Source organism: Pinus tabuliformis, chromosome 7, assembly GCF_031772625.1.
Source record: "Pinus tabuliformis cultivar Carrire ecotype Pingquan chromosome 7, CPIR1, whole genome shotgun sequence".
In the NCBI taxonomy this organism is placed as follows: domain Eukaryota; kingdom Viridiplantae; phylum Streptophyta; class Pinopsida; order Pinales; family Pinaceae; genus Pinus; species Pinus tabuliformis.
The window spans coordinates 9,568,284-9,580,778 of record NC_142293.1 but is presented as its reverse complement, the minus strand read 5'-3'; positions in this window follow the sequence as shown (position 1 = coordinate 9,580,778).

Below are 12,495 nucleotides of genomic sequence, written 5' to 3'. Positions count from 1 at the left end.
GTTGCTGCACTCTACTCAGCTTCCGTTGCTTCTGCTGCCCCTTTTTCCTCTACTGCTTCCACTATCTCATACTCAGGTTATTCAAAACAACAACAGCCACACAGTTCTCTGTTTTTTTTTGTTTTTATACATTCTCATGCCTTTGTCCACTCGTTTCCGCTAGCTCGCTGGCTCCTTGGCTTCTTCCTTGCTCACTTGAGCTTCGGCTTCCTCAACACTCGTTCGACCTTCTAGCTTCCCTTCTCCATTCGCTTTAGCTTCCTTTGCGCTCGAATTAACCAATGTTTCACGGGACACGTTCAAGAGGAAGAGGGGCCGAATTACAATAGAAATGATGCTTATTGAAAAAATATCAGAGAGGTCCCTTTTTTTTTTCTTCTTTTTTCAAGTTCACGAGTCGTGAACTGTTATTTGTTTGTAATATAGATGCCCGATATCAATTCCAGAAATGAGGCATTTCAACATATATATATATATATATAGATGACTTCTTTTGTTCACAGATTTATTACTTCACGGAAACCATATGAACGACGTTGTAGCCATATAGAGGTCCCACATGCCACGTCATTCTTTTATCACAATCGTCGCTTCCGGAGGTTCGCACATAACACAATTGATTGTCGATGGCCGATTCCTCTGCTGGACGCGATATTATATAAACTCTAGTTGATATTCTCGTCGGGTCCGCAATCGTTCATCGCAATCGGGGTTTGCCCTTGGCCGAGGTCCGATGCGATATCGCTATCGGCAATCGCAAGTCGCATATGGTCAGGGCCTTACCTCCACTCCGATTTCCCGATGCGATAATTGCTATCGGCGATCGCAAAGTCGCATATGGTCAGGGCCTTACCTCCGCTCCGATTTCCCGATGCGATAATCGCTATCGGCGATCGCAAAGGGGCCACTTGACACACTATAACGCCCACTTCCGAAGTGCCGATGCGATGTGCCAGACCCGATAGGATCCCAAATCTCTCGTGCATATATTTTCAAGTCCGGTTTCTGCCTGTGATAGTGTAACGACATATATATGTGAGTTTTGCTGCCGACAGTGTAAATACATATAAATACAAGTCTTTCTACCTCTGTTTGCGTTAAATGCATATTTATATGTTTTTTGGCCTCCTATAGTATATTTGTAGGCATATAACTCTTTTATGGACTATACGGCTCCCGATGGCTCTGTCTTGGCATTGTTTGCTGTTAAATGCATCCATTGCTCCTCCGATGACTCTGTGTGCTCCTCTCGTCTCCATTGTGGCTCCTCTGGCTTGGTCTGCTCCTCTTGGTTCCGTTTTCTCCTCTTAGCTCTGTCTGCTCCTCTGGTGGCTCTGTCTCCACCTCTTGAATATTGCCATATTGACATCAATGACAATCTGTGTCCAACAATCTCCCCCTTTGGCTCCTCTGGCTTGATTTTCTCCTCTTGGCTCCATTTGCTCCTCTTGGCTCAGTTTGCTCCTCTGGTGGCTCTGTCTCCTCCTCTTGAATATTGCCATATTGACATCAATGACAATCTGTTGTAGAAATTTCTGTTTTCCCACCCCGGTTTTCAGTTTCACCTTATTTCTCCCATGTAGTTAAATTCCCTTTCCCATAACCATACATTTAACAAGCTGAAAAAAATAAATATTGCTGAAAACACAAATTCTGGAAATTTTACAGAATGCTGGAAATTGCAGAAATAAAAATCAGCAGTAATAAACAGCCTTTAAAACACATTTAAACACTGAGATTTTTGGTCAACTTGACCCTGGAAAAACCCCCTACAACTCTTGGGGAAAACCAGTTTGAGAGCTCTTCTTTATTTCTGGAAAATGCCTTTTTACAGTGAGAAAATTTTCAGCAAAAAATCAGCAAAACAAATTTTTCCAGCAAGCAAACTTATCTGTTTTTCAGCTAACAGACAATCTGGAAAATGCGTTGTACGAGCTGTACGGACCGTACGGATGTACGGACTGTACGGACGTACTGACTGTACGGACTGCACGTACGACCGTACGGACTGTGCGGACAGACCTCGAAATTTGTGCAGAAAATCGCCTCCTCGATATTCGTGCTTGAAAATCAGTTTTTCCCTGTTTGCTCACAAAAATTTACCTTTTTCTGCTTGTTATTTGAGCTGTATGGATTTGCTGAAGTGCTGCCTTGGTATGTGTGCCAAACTGCTGCCTCTTTCTCCTCCTTGCCCAGAAATCTCCCTTGCTCTCTTGCTCTCCTTCTCCCATTCTGCTCATGAAAGAATGAATGATCTTTTCCTCCTTTTCCTCCCTTAACCCAACCCTAAGTGACTTTTGGGTGATCCCTAAATCCAATCGCTGAAATAGATTTAGATCAATGGCTGAGATTAAATGCTCATTTAAATCTCACTTTCTATTTTTTAATTCACCCCACTTTAATAAAGACCCACTTAGTCATTTATTTCTAAAGTCACTTTTCCTTTCTAATTTTTCATTGACTTTATAAAAGTCACTTTAAAATTAGACTTAGTAACTTTATCACTTAAAGTCACTTTTAACTTAGATTTAACTTTATAAAAAATTATAAAGTTACTTTAGGAGAAAAATTAAATTCTTTTGGACACTTTTCCCTAGGCCAAAGATCAAAGCCTAAGGGAACCACCTGTCCTCCGGTACCAAATTTCAACACTCCCTCTTACCGAGGAAGGTGTTCCTCACCACACCCATCTTGTCTCGGAAGTAGACATGCTTGCCCCGTGGTAAGGCTTTGGTAAGAATATATGCAACCTGCTCATCAGTGGAAATATACTCAAGCTTCACAGCTTCCTTCTGAACATAGTCTCTGATGAAATGATATCTGATCCCGATGTGCTTTGACCTGTCATGAAATACTGGATTCTCCGTGAGTTTAATGCAACTCTGATTATCACAGTAAATCACTGAGGGTCTCAACGGCTGACCAAATAAGCCAAACAACATCTTGCGAAGCCAGATGGCCTCACAACTAGCTAGACTGGCTGCCATATACTCTGTTTCCGCTGAACTCAGTGCTACTGACTGCTGCTTCCGGCTGAACCATGACACTACTGCTGAACCCAACCCAAAACAGCACCCTGAAGTGCTCTTCCTATCAGAAGCACAACCTGCCCAATCAGAATCAGTGTATCCTGCCAATCTCACTCCATCTCCCTGCCTGTAGTCCAGACCATAATCCGCTGTGCCCTGCAAGTACCGCAAAATGTGTTTTGCAGCCACCCAGTGAACCTTCCTAGGCTCACACATAAACTGACTCATCGTGTTGACTGCAAAACAGATATCTGGTCTAGTGTTGACCAAATACATCAAGGAACCAATCAGCTGCCTGTACAATGTGGGATCCACCAACTCGGAATCCGAAGCATGAAGCTTTTTCCAGTTGGTGATCATCGGTGTCGACATGGGTCTACAATCCTCCATGTGGAATCTGCTAAGGATGTCTACAATATACTTCCCCTGCCCCAGGAAGAAATGCCCCTCCTCCTGCCACACCTCCAAACCCAAAAAGTAATGCATCAAGCCGATGTCCTTCATCTCAAACTCCGCCGCAAGATCTCTCTTGCAGTGCTCTATGAGTCTCTCTACACCTGTAATGACCAAGTCATCCACATACAGCACCAGAATGAGAGGCTCCTCACCAATCACAATAAAGTAAAGGTTTGGATCTGCCTCACTCTTTGTGAAACCCATCCCCTGCAAATATGTATCTATCCTGGAGTACCAAGCTCTGGGAGCTTGCTTCAGGCCATAAAGGGCCTTCTTCAGTCTGCACACATGGGACTCCTTCCCATGCACCTCAAAGCCCTGTGGCTGCTCAATGTACACCTCCTCCTGTATGAAGCCATTAAGAAATGCGGTCTTCACATCCATCTGGTGGATCTTCCAACCCATCTCTACTGCTATCGATATAATGGAGCGGATCGAAGTATATCGAGCCACGGGAGCGAAGGTCTCCTCATAATCAACTCCCTCTACCTGGGAGAACCCTCTAGCCATAAACCTTGCTTTGAATTTCTCAATGCTGCCATCTGTAGCATGCTTTACCTTGTAAAGCCATCTGGAAGTAACCACGGATTTTCCCTCAGGCCTCGACACCACCTCCCAAACATCATTCTTCATGATAGAAGAATACTCCTCCTGCATGGCCTCTCTCCAGACCTGCTGGCTAGCTGCCTCCTCATAGCTAGAAGGCTCAGAGTCAAGGATGCTGGTAACCATCGCCATATAACTACAAAACCTCTCAAGTGGTCTACTCTCTCTGACCGGCCTCTTCGGCTCAGCAACAGATGTGGCATCTCTCAAGGTGTCCTGAAGCCACTTGGGCTTCCTCTTCCCTGAGCATGCTTCTCCCATAGGAGAATGAAACTCCTCCTCCTCATCACCATCAGTAACCTGAACTCCTGACTGTCTGTCTGCTGTCCTCCTGCCTGCACCTGAACCTGTAGAAGCTGAGGTACCGTGTGAACTGTCCATCAGTGGACTCCCTAGTGAACTACTCTGTGAACTGCTCTGCATGCTGCCCGGAGCACCACCCCTCTAGCTCGGCGAGCCACTGCTCATTGATGGACCTGACATCCTCATAGATGTACCTCCGGATCCTCCTAATCCCTGCCCACTGGATCCCTGCGACTGACTCAACTGCTGCTGAGGGTCTGGCTGATCTAGATACTCTAACTCCCATGACCTCCTAAAGGCCCTGTCCTCCTCGAACTTCACATCCCGTCTGACAATAACTCTCCTCTGTGCAGGAATGTAAATCTGAAAGGCCTTTCAGGTCTCACTGTAGCCCACAAAGATACCCTTCTCTGCGGTGGGCTATAGTTTGGTCCTCTTCTCCTTGGGTATATAGGAGTATGTAATGCATCCAAAGATATGAAGATGACCAATATCAGGCTTCTTCCCAGAGAAAGGCTCCTCCGGAGTCATGTGCCCCAAGGCACGATGCGGACTCCTGTTCTGCAAGTAAACAGCTATGTTGTAGGCCTCTGCCCACAAGAACAATGGCAACCCCTGATCATGTAACATGGCTTTGGCAGCCCCTATGATGGATCTGTTCTTCCTCTCCGCAACCCCGTTCTGCTGGGGGTTGTAAGGAACAGTGAACTCCCTCCTAATGCCTGCCTCCGCACAATAGTCAACAAACTCTCCAAGGGTGTACTCTCCTCCATTGTCCAACCTCAAGGACTTGATCTTCCGACCTATATGTGTCTCCACAAGAGCTCTAAACTCCTGAAACCGCTTGAAGACCTCACTCTTGGTTTTCAAGAAATAAATCCAGGTCCTCCTGGAGTGATCATCAATGAATAAAACATAGTACTCATATCCACTCAAGGAAACATGAGACATCCAACCGCTCACATCGGAATGAATCAAATCAAGTATCCCAGTCGCTCTGCTGTCACTGCTGGGAAAAGGAGATTTGGCAAACTTGCCCATCGCACAACCTCTGCAAGTATCAAAGTGATCAGTACTGAAATTTGGCACACCTGTAGTGATCTCCCGCAATGTCCTCAAGGCTCCATGATACATGTGTCCCATCCTGCGGTGCCAAATCTCACACAGCTCTAAACTGCTAGCTCTGTTGTCGGTACTATTGCTCAAGGCCAACAGGGGCTGGAATGCAAACTTGTACACCTTTGCATGGTGTACACCTATCACTCTAGCTGAATCAGCTGGAGCACCCCTGGGATACATCAACACCTGTCCTCCCCTGAACAGTACCTCATATCCTCTGTCCTCCAAAGTTGAGATGGATATGAGGTTCTTCCTCATCCCTGGCACATAAAGAACATCTGACACTTTCAAGGGAGGTTTGGACTCCCTCTGAAATGTCAATGTCCCCACCCCGACTGCTCTAACAACTCTGTCATCACCGAGTACTACCTCTATATCAGTGCCACTCTCTGAAAGCTTTGAGAAGTACTCACGGACTCCTGTCATATGATGTGAAGCCCCACTGTCCACATACCAGATACCTGAAGATGCTCCGCTAATCGAGGGAAAAGCATGCTCCCTCTGAACCTGTGTGGCAGGTGATCCTGCACTAGAGGACTCACATGTAGTGAACGCAAACTCCCGGTCAAAACGACCTGCAAAGTCCTCAATCTCTGCTGAAGCTGCCACGTCCTGGTTCTTCCCCTTCTTCTTCTTCTTCTCCGGACACACAACTGCATAGTGTCCCATCTTCTGACAATTCCAACACTTCACCTTGGAATAGTCTTTCTGTGTGTTCCCCTGTTTACCTTTACCTTTGCCTTTGCCCCCACCACCGCTTGTGGAAGCCTGCTTCTTCCCTTTGCCTTTCTTGCCTCCTGCCACCAGTGCTATGTCCTCATCCTGCTCAACTGGCTTGGCTGCCCCAAGCTGTCCTTTCCTAATCTCTGTCTGAATGCAATCATCCCAAAACCTCTCCCATGTGGGAAGGGTCTCACGTGCACAAACCCCATCAGCAAAGTTCAACCATGAACGGGGGAGGCCATTCACTGCAATCCGCACCAACTCAGTGGGTGGAATGGCCTCTCCAATCGCTGCCAACTCATCTCTCACATTAGTAATCTTTGTGAGATATCCAGCTGCACTATCATTACCCATCTTAATGTTCTTCAACTTCTCCTTCAGGACCATTTTTCGGTTCTCATTGGTACTCTGGTAGAGATTGGACAATGTTGTCCACATCTCATGGGCATTGCTCTTTCCTCTCACATGAGGAATGCAATGGTCTTTGATTTCGTCTAGAATCAGCCTCTTACCCTTGTTGTTCTTTTTATTATAAGTTGTCAACTGAGTAGCATCAGTAGGCACAACAACAGGGTTCTGTGTGGTATGCACCATGATATCCCAGACTTCTGCCTCCTCAAAGATACTCTGCATTCTCTCCTTCCAAACGTTGTAATTTGTATGCCCATCCAGCCTATCCTCTACCCTCAATCCCAATGACATCCTGCTGTCCTAAAACTGAAAAATAGCACTACTGTGGTAAAGATAAAACTGTTGTTTATGAAAAATCAGCTTGCTGGAATTTTCTGAGTGAAAAATCAGCAGCTGTAATTTTTCCTTTTGCTGTCCCAAACTGCCCTTCAGCACTCAAGCTCTGATACCATGTAGAAATTTATGTTTTCCCACCCCAGTTTTCAGTTTCACCTTATTTCTCCCATGTAGTTAAATGCCCTTTCCCATAACCATACATTTAACAAGCTGAAAAAAATAAATATTGCTGAAAACACAAATTTTGGAAATTTTACAGAATGCTGGAAATTGCAGAAATAAAAATCAGCAGTAATAAACAGCCTTTAAAACACATTTAAACATTGAGATTTTTGGTCAACTTGACCCTGGAAAAACCCCTTACAACTCTTGGGGAAAACCAGTTTGAGAGCTCTTCTTTATTTCTGGAAAATGCCTTTTTACAGTGAGAAAATTTTCAGCAAAAAATCAGCAAAACAAATTTTTCCAGCAAGCAAACTTATCTGTTTTTCAGCTAACAGACAATCTGAAAAATGCGTTGTACGAGCTGTACGGACTGTACAGACTGTGCGGACATACGGATGTACGGACCGTACGAACAGCCGTACGGACCGTACGGATAGACCTCGAAATTTGTGCAGAAAATCGCCTCCTCGATATTCATGCCTGAAAATCAGTTTTTCCCTGTTTGCTCACAAAAATCTGCCTTTTTCTGCTTGTTCTTTGAGCTGTATGGATTTGCTGAAGTGCTGCCTTGGTATGTGTGCCAAACTGCTGCCTCTTTCTCCTCCTTGCCCAGAAATCTCCCTTGCTCTCCTTCTCTCAATCTACTCATGAAAGAATGAATGATCTTTTCCTCCTTTTCCTCCCTTAACCCAACCCTAAGTGACTTTTGGGTGATCCCTAAATCCAATGGCTGAAATAGATTTAGATCAATGGCTGAGATTAAATGCTCATTTAAAACTCACTTTCTATTTTTTAATTCACCCCACTTTAATAAAGACTCACTTAGTCATTTATTTCCAAAGTCACTTTTCCTTTCTAATTTTTCATTGACTTTATAAAAGTCACTTTAAAATTAGACTTAGTAATTTTATCACTTAAAGTCACTTTTAAATTAGATTTAACTTTATAAAAAATTATAAAGTTACTTTAGGAGAAAAATTAAATTCTTTTGGACACTTTTCCCTAGGCCAAAGATCAAAGCCTGAGGGAACCACCTGTCCTCCGGTACCAAATTTCAACATCTGTGTCCAAGAAATAAATTGTGAGCAAATCCTAATTCCACAGTGGGCTACTCTTGGAAGGATGAGATTCTTCGCTACAAGGATAGAGTAGTGATATCACCGACATCCACCTTCAAAACACGCATTTTGGCAGAGTTGCACTCATCTCCCCCTACAAGCCATGCAGGCTTTCAGAAGAATTATGCTCGCACTCGTCGTTCCTTCTTTTGGAAAGGCATGAAAACTAACATTCTTACTTTTGTAGCTAAATGTGATGTGTTTCAATGCCACAATGAAGAAACAGTCAAGTCCCCATGCACTTTACAACCATTTCCCATCCCTGCCTCAATCTGGACAGATGTTCTTATGGATTTCATTATTGGTCTTCCGAAGTCAGGCAACAAGTTAGTGATCATGGTGGTTATGGACAGACTTTCTAAGTATGCTCATTTTTGCGCCCTACCCCACCCATTTACCCCCACTTAGGTGGCTCAATCTTTCATGGACCAAATATTCAAACTGCATGGCATGCCCACTTCCATTGTATCTGATTGTGACCCTATCTTCACCAGTAACTTTTGGCAAGAACTTTTCAAGCTACAAGGCACCCAACTCCAACTAAGTACTTCCTATCATCCCCAAACTGATAGTCAAACTGAAGTAGTCAACAAATTTTTGGAGACCTACCTCAGGTGCTTCACTTCAGAAAAGCAACATCAATGGGTACAGTGGTTACCTCTAGCTGAATAGTGGTATAATATTAACTATCATGTCGCCACCAAGATGACTCCATATGAAACATTTTATGGTCAACTCCCCCCTTCACCTACTTCTTATATCCCTGGATGCTCTAAGGTGCAAGCAGTGGATCAACTCCTACAGAACCGTGCAACCATGCTAGCCCATCTCAAAGATAATCTCCATCAAGCTTAGAATCGCATGAAGCAAAAAGTAGACCAACATCATTCAGAGCGCACATTTCAAGAAGGGGATCAGGTATTCTTGAGGCTCACACAAGAAAACATCACTCAAAGACAAGGGCCATCAGAAATTATCTCCAAAATTCTACGAACCTTATCAAATACTTCAGCCCATTGGAGAAGTAGCCTACAAGCGAGCGTTGCCACCCACTACAAAAATCCATCTTGTCTTCCATGTATCATGCCTCAAGAAAGTGGTAGGGAACAATTGCAGAATTCAAACCAGTCTACCTGAAGTGGATCAAGAAGGTTCAATCTAGCTCCAACCTAAACAGGTCCTCGACAAGTGAGAATGACATCTGTGCGGCCGCATGATCAAGGAAGTCCTTGTCAAGTGGAAAGACACCTCTCCAGAAGATGCGACCTGGGAACTGGCCACTATTCTTCAGCAGTTTCCGCAGCTTCAGCCTTGAGGAAAAGGCCATTTTTATGGGGGAGGGCATGTTAGGGTCCAACCCTAACCCCCTTATTTATGTAATAGGGTCGATTCATAGTTATAGTTAGTTAAAGAGTCAATAAAGCCCATATTAATAATTGTAAGTGGTTGACCCGCATTTAAAGAAAGGGACCACAGTTAGTTGCAAACGGGCCATGGTATTAAATAGATGGTTTTAAGATAACCATGGTAGTGACCCATGGTATTGCATGTATGAATCCTATATAAAGGATAAATACTGCCCATTGAGTAGCGTCGTGTCTTATTTTTTAATCGAGCCCTGCTCTATTAGAGGTTGCCCCCTCGAAGAGGCAAGTGAACATTGTTTTCATCTCTGAATAATAAAATACATGTTGTTACTTCTCATTTTGTTCTATGTTCTGGGTTGTGTTTCTTTGTATATTTGGTATTCTGGCATATTCTCGTAGGTCAAGAGAATAACGGAAGTCCTCGTCAAGTGGAAAGACGCCTCTCCAGAAGATGCAACCTAGGAACCAGCCACTATTCTTTAGCAGTTTCCACAGCTTCAACCTTGAGGACAAGGATGTTTTTTATGGGGGAGGGCATGTTAGGGTCCAACCCTAACCCCTTTATTTATGTAATTGGGTCGAGTCATAGTTATAGTTAGTTAAAGAGTCAATAAAGCCCGTATTAATAATTGTAAGTGGTTAACCCGCATTTAAGAAATGGACCACAGTTAGTTGCAAACGGGCCATGGTATTAGATAGATGGTATTTAGAGAACCATGGTAATGACCCATGGTATTGTATGTATGAATCGTATATAAAGGATAGAGACTCCCCATTGAGAAATATCGAGTCTTATTTCGTAATCGAGCTCTGCTCTACTGGAGGTTGCCTCCTCGAAGACGCAAGTTAGCATTTCTTTCATCTCTGAATCATAAAATACTTGTTGTTTTTCTCATTTTATTCTGTGTTCTGGGTTGTATTTCTTCGCATATTTGGTATTCTGAAATTTCTCACAGGTCAAGAGCATAACAATCTATTTCCTCTTTGTTTTCCCTTCAGATGGACTAAATGCACAGAAGGGAGAAACATGATATACGCACTGAAAAACGGGTTCAACGCATTGGAATTGTACAAGCATGAAATAAATCTTGTCACGAACCTACCATTATCTAGTAGTTCATAGAGTTGCAAGACATGGTGAGCTCTTATTCAATCACTGACTATTTCTAAGTATGCTTAAAACATACAGAAGCACATAATTCTTCAATGAACTTTGTAAAGCCTATAATTGATGCTCGATTTTGTAAAAAAGGCTTTTTGCACTTAAACTTAGATACTTAACCTAAAGAACCTCAAGCCTAATGGTTACTAGGATAAACATTCATGAAGCTTGTGGATGGAGAAAATTTGTTTTCTACAAAGAGCTATAATCTAAGCTTGGAAGGAAAATAGTTTAAGATTTTGCTCCTCTTTAAAAACCTAGTGGATAGCTTGTGTAAAAGCATTTTTGTAGAACTTGATCGAAAATTCCCACTAATTTATTGTTCAGACACAAGCCATTCGACATCAAACTTTATTCCAAAGATAAAAATTAGAACACCGACTTTTGAAAATGAAGGCCATTTCTATCAATAATCTTTTTTCTCCTTGAAACCTCGTGTACATGAGAATAATACGGCTAATGAGCTACTTTTTAAACAATATGTTCACAGGACTTACTAGTTCAAATTCATATGTAATGGTTGTTGAGCCTTTTTTCTTTCTTTTTTGTTATGTTTGTGAGTTTTTTCTCTCCTAGGTCACCTCCTACATATACATATCCCTTTGATTGGATCCAGATGTTCCATTTTAATAATCTCAATTATGTCTTTTCGATCGACAAAAGTTATTCCAACACATACGTTAACAACTTTTGACCATAAACCATGGAGAGAATTCGTGTAACTATCAGTTGAAACAACACACTTGATGAAAAGCATCCTTACATCTATGACATAAATTTCTTAAAAATTTCTTGAAAAATTGTTGGTCCTTCATTATTTGCTATTGGATTGGTTGATTGAATTGTTTGATGGTCCTGTTGCGCAGTTAGTTTATCAATCCTGGTACATATTTTTCCCTCTTTGTTTTTTTGGTTGTCTTTTTTTCCAAGGGAAAAAAGACATCCATTACTGAAAAATAAAAGGATTACATCTGATAATTCAGCATACTATCAAAGGTGCACAAGTTCAGCCAGTGAAATACCCTCCAAATAATTACAAAACTACTGAAACACAGAACAGTCATTGGTTCAAGGGATCACAAGAGAAAAACTACCTTATACAAGGGTTCACTGTACACCTTACAAAGCAATAACCAAAGATGTGAGGATCTCCTCATCCCCATCTCTGAAAAATCTCAGACGGACAGATCTTGGATCTATTCCACAAGCTTCTTTGGATAAACAATCTGCCCCTTGGTTGTGCTTAGAGGTTATGAAAGTGTATTTTTGAAAATCTGGTTTAGATGGCTTGTCCATAAAACTTTCAAACACGTATTCCCACTAATGCTCATCAAACTTGGATATGATTTATGAGACATGGATATGTGTAATGAACTATTTTCCCTGATAATCCCCAAAAAATAATGTTTGTAATTAATACTTCTCTATCTTCTGCACACCTCAACCAGTCCAAAACTCAAATAGAGTGTCTATAGATATTGATGTGTCCAACTCCTCCTTCTAGAACCATCGCCTTTAAAATGGAGACCACTTTGATCCCTGAAAGTTGTTGGTTCAACCGCATAGACCACGCTCAGATATGATTTGATGGGTCACAAGTGTGATTGTTATAAAATTGCATAGACCACACACAAGTGTGACTATTGGATTTTGGTCAAGCTAGTTAGCTACTCCTTATTTATTCAAGGGGAGTTGAAAAT